Source organism: Chelonia mydas, chromosome 22 (genome assembly GCF_015237465.2).
Source record: "Chelonia mydas isolate rCheMyd1 chromosome 22, rCheMyd1.pri.v2, whole genome shotgun sequence".
In the NCBI taxonomy this organism is placed as follows: domain Eukaryota; kingdom Metazoa; phylum Chordata; order Testudines; family Cheloniidae; genus Chelonia; species Chelonia mydas.
In genome coordinates, this window is record NC_051262.2 from 14,016,214 (window position 1) to 14,021,427 (window position 5,214).

The following is a 5,214-nucleotide window of genomic DNA, read 5'->3' on the forward strand; positions in this document are numbered from 1 at the left end:
AATCTAGCTCTAATCTCGCATTTGCTTTGAATTTCAATTGCTCACATCATAGTTATTCTGCAGTGAAGAATCTGGACAATGGCTTAGCCTCTCTTGGTGCAGTGAACCAGGAAATTGTTCTGGGCAGCATATTTTATGGCACCAGATTATTAAGAGTTCATTCAGAGTTCATCTGTGAAACCAATATCAGTGCCAACCCTGAGAGTGACTAACCGCAGGGGATCACCCTTATGGCAGATGGGTGCACTTTGCAACCATTGTGCCAGTCCCCCTTGGATTCCCGGAATAGTTCTGATGCTATAGCCCAGGGGTGGCCGAATTTACTGGCCCTCCAAGCCGCATACGACAGTCTTCAGAAGTTTGAGAGCCGGGGCACATCTGCTGGGAGCCAGGGCTCAGGGCTTCAGCCCCACTCCTGCTGAAGCCCCCAGCCTCAGCAGGTGTGCCCTGCAGGGCTGAAGCCCCAAGACCCCTCCTTCCTGCTGGACAGAAGCCCCTACCCCCACCACCCCACTTCAAGGTAGAGGTCACGAGCTCCCCCCCACCTCTGTCTGGTAGGCGAAGAATGGAGTGGGTGGGGGGCTTGTGAGTCACACTTTAACAGTAAAAGAGCCGCACGTGGCTCGCGAGTCTACAGTTTGGTCACCCCTGCTATAGCCCTTGCAGGAAGTTTCAGGGATGTAATAGCTTCTGGTACGTAGGTATAGACTGAAAGATGCCAGGGGATCATTGTCAAAAAAACACACTAGTCTTCAGGGCTGGCTTTAGGGGTTCTGCTGACCTAGGCAACCTGGCCAATGCACTCCTATGCCCGACTTGCTTCAGTCCATGGGAAGTTTTGCCCATTCAGATAAAGTCCCATCCTGTATCCTTTGAGGGAAGTGAGCCGTGAATGTTTCAAGGTCCTGTACAATGTTGAAGACACAGAGCTCAGTTCAACTGGCTCAGTGGAATTATATCAGGGATGAATCTGGCCCTAAGTCCCCCTTCCGTAACCAAGTCCTTGATCAACCCGATGCTACAGGGCACTGTGGGAAAGTCCCCTTACTCTGATGATGTCAGAAGGGGGATTGTGTGTGTTATACAGTCTGCTGCAGCTACTGCCTGGGCTAGCTGTGGGGAGTCAACAGATGGCAAACTCATTCCTCTTCTGAGCCAATTAAGGCAGTGAGGTGCTGTGTCATTGACCAAATATGGGGTCTCTGGCACATCCTGATGTGGGGATACGAGTCCTTCCCTGGCGTGGCAGAGAGTGAAGCTTCCAAGACACCAACTGAGAGAGCTGGAGGATTCGTAAGTCCCTCCTTTGCATTCCTTCTTAGGGCCTGATTCTCAGTTACACTAAGGCCCCAGTGCAGTGATCTGGAAAAATAAATGGGGCCGGGAATGGCACCCTATGAATTCCTCTGTGCGGAGGGACTTCAAGCAGGGCATAAGGACTGTTCCCATCTGCCAGGCAAGTCCAGAGTCTTGCTGGAATGCACTGGTTCCTAGAGTCATACTGAGCTATGGGAATGAAATTCGGAGTGGCCTTGAGGCTGCTATAACTTACAGTGGGCCCTCACCAGCCTCAGAATACAGAGTGCAAAGGTGGTAGCTTGCTAATCTATACCTGCTCCAAGTTCAGGGAGGGTCACTGAGAATCAGTTTTGGTCTTTATGGTTTAGGAACACCCATTCTCAGTGCAGTGGGGCTGGACGGTTGCTCACCAGTTCTGATCTGCAGCCCTGATTGTCAGTGGCTGAGTGTTGCTACCGTCTGCTGAATGGCCTACGTGATTTGGGTTGGGGAGGGTCTCACTCCAGTTCCTGGTGGGCTGATCCTCCCATCCCAAAAACCAACCAGCACCACTGGCACTAACTATCCACCTGCCTGTCACTCCCAGCAGACAGGCCACGGAAGCAATAATGAACCATGGACCTTGCCTTCACAGGTGCTCTCTCCAGGGCAGGTTTGATGTGCATTGACAGGGAAGTGTGTGGGAAACTCAACCTGCTGCTTCCTTTGTGGTGGTACCTGCTTTATGTATAGAGGACTTTGATTCCTCGCCTTTCACTTCTCTCCGGGGAGCGGTGTGTAACAGGATTCATGCTTGCATAGACAGGATGCTCTGGTGAAACTGCATGGGTGGAAAGCCTGCTGGAACAGCTCACAGGATCACAGCTGTTTGATGATCTCAGGGGACTCAGATTAACGCTGGACAATCTGTGTCTAATTCCTTTTTCTTTCATTTCTTCTCTGCTGAGATGGTGGAGCCCTCTGGTGAATCTGACCTGAGCCCTTCAGCCATAACGGGGCTTTTCCTTGGCTTAGATCCATCATCTTCAGTACTAATGGAAAAAAGTAAAGGTCTCCTGCATGTAATGGAGATACCCACATCAGGGCATTTGGGTATGGCAAAGACATATATTGGGTTAGGTACAATAAAGACATTAGTAGAGAATGAAATGCTCATATACCGTGGTGATGAGCATTGTATAAAACCCAAGACTGGTCGCCAGATGTACAAGGGCTTGTTAAAAACCATGATCAGTGCAGAGGGTATTTACTGTATACTTTCCACGCCAGTCAGTTTAAAAGAGAAATATCATGAAGCCCTATTATTGAGGTGTTTTCTGGCTTCTGGCTAGCCCCCAAGATTTGATGGCTCCTCCATTAAAAAAATAATTTTATCTTCTGCAATTTTAGTTTAAACTCAGATTCCACAGCTCTAGAAAAAGAAACCTCACAACTCTCCCATCTTGGGGGGTGGGGGGGGGGGGCTGTAAGCAAGGCGGGTAAGCAACAAAACCTCACAATGCCATCCCACCAGAATGACAGGGGAAGCCTCTGTAGTGACCTGAGAATCTAGTGACCTCCATTAACAGGGAAGCAGAATGAAACCCACAAATTGTCTCTGATGCAGCATAAAGTGCAGGTTGGACAGAGTGAAGCAGCTCTGTGATAAAAGGGGCTTTGCTCTAATGGGGCTGGGTTGCATTTTTCACTAGAGGTGGAACCAATTCTCCTTCCAAAGGAGAAGTTACTGAAAAAGTTCTGAGCTAATTTTTTGTACACACAATGCTAGATTGTTCTGTGTCTGCAGAATGACTGGGGCACCAAGGTGTTACCGCAGTACAAATAATAAATACAACAATAATAATAATGGATAATTCTGTTCCCCCTCTCTCTTTTAGTCTTTTCTAGCTCTCATGGACAGGATTTAGTTCTCTGTTTCTGGGTGCCAGCAGCCCTCTCCAATGCCAATTTCACTCCTGGTTACAAAGCCAGATTCCATTCCAAGTGTCTCAGACCATGCTAAAACAACTGCCCTGAGCGCTGATGCTGGGAGGTAAGGCTGACACTGACTGGTGTGAAGCAGCTGATCATGTCTGTGGACTCTTGCTACCTAAGCACAAAATAGCACAATCGCATTGCTAAGCTTGAGTGCCGGAACCCAGGCTCCCTTTTATTCCTGCAGACAGAGGATAAAAAGGGAACGCGGAGTGGCAGCCAAATGCTTCCCGGAGCTGCCAATGTTTTCAATGGCTTTCTGTTTCTCTGGTGGAACTCAAACCAACAGCCCCAGTGTTTGTCCAGAGGGGCTGATGGAAGCAGATTCTCAACCAGGTTTTTTTGTTTTTCCATAAGGCAACAAAGCCTGAGTTAACTCTGAAATAAAAACAGACTCGCTGACTAAACAAACAGAAGGATCAGTGTCTGTGGCATTCTCAGAGACTCACAAAGTCTGTGACTGCTGACAAGAGATGAGCAAGCACCTGAGTGCTACTTAGCCACTGGGACATTGGTCGCCTCAGAAAACAGCCATGCTGGGCTTCAGGATTCAGTCTGGTTTTCCTGCTTTCACCAGTCAGATACCAGATTGGATTAGATTGCAAGTGTAACTAGCTGGTTCTTTAGTTCAATATGTGGAGACTCCTGCTTTGAGTTCTGGAGGACCCTAGTCAGTTCCTGGGGAGTAAGCCAAGGTAGTGGGCATTACACAAGCTCCACAGGACAGGGGCCTTCTCCTCATATCTCTGCTGTAAGGCATTAAGCACCGCTCTGCATGTTATCAGATAATAAACCCTGTAAATGGTAGTGTACGCTTTGGGAAGAGGGACAGAGTTATTTCCTGATAAAGCCCAGGAACTGTGTGGTTTGGGCAGTGGCTGAACCAAAGAGGAGAATTCTGTTCTGGATAGGTTCTTCTACCACGCTCATCACTGTAGAATCTACAAAAAAAACGAGGAGTCTGGTGACACCTTAAAGACTAATAGATTTATTTGGGCATAAGCTTTCGTGGGTAAAAACCCCCACTTCTTCAGATGCATAGAGTGAAAATTACAGAAGCAGGCATAAATATATCAGTAAATCAGTATATTTATACCTGCATCTGTAATTTTCACTCCATGCATCTGAAGAAGTGGGGTTTTTTACCACGAAAGCTTATGTCCAAATAAATCTGTTAGTCTTTAAGGTGCCACCGGACTCTTCATTGTTTTTGTGGATACAGACTAACACGGCTACCCCTCTGATACTGTAGTATCTGAGCACCTTTGTGCAGTGCCTTAGGAGTGAACCCGCAAAGGCTGCATATGTTACAGTAGTTAAATGCAATTATTATTCAAACATATTCAATTGTCAGTTACAACCCACAAACTCAGGGCTGGGCCTTTGAGTGCAGATAATTCCCACAACAGGGTTATGTTAAGATAAGAGCATTTATTATTAGTTGTCATTTCTAGTGCAGAAGAACCAAGTGAGCAGGGCCCTGCTGTGCTAGCTGCTATCACACACATAGCATGAGACAGCCCCTGCCCGGAAGAGCTTTATAATCTAAGTAGACAAGACAGGTGAAGGAGGTAGTTTTATCTGCATTTGAAAGATGGGTAACTGAGGCCCAGATCCGTAAAGGTATTTAGGCTCCTAACTTCCACAGCAATCAGTGGGAGTTAGGAGCCTAAATACCTTTGTGGATTTGGGCCAGAGAGACTAAAGGCCCCATTTTTAAAGGTATTTAGGAGGTTAATGAAGCAAAGAGGTGCGTAGCAGGATTCTAAAGTGCCGAGATGCTTAATTCCTATAGGAGAGGCTTTTGAAGATTCCACTAGGCACTTATCTGCATCTTTAGGCACCTAGATACCTTCAAAAATCTGTCCAAAGTCCAAAGTTTTGTCCAAAGTCACACAAGGAGCCTGTGATAGAGGCAGAAAATTGAAGCCAGGTTCCCTG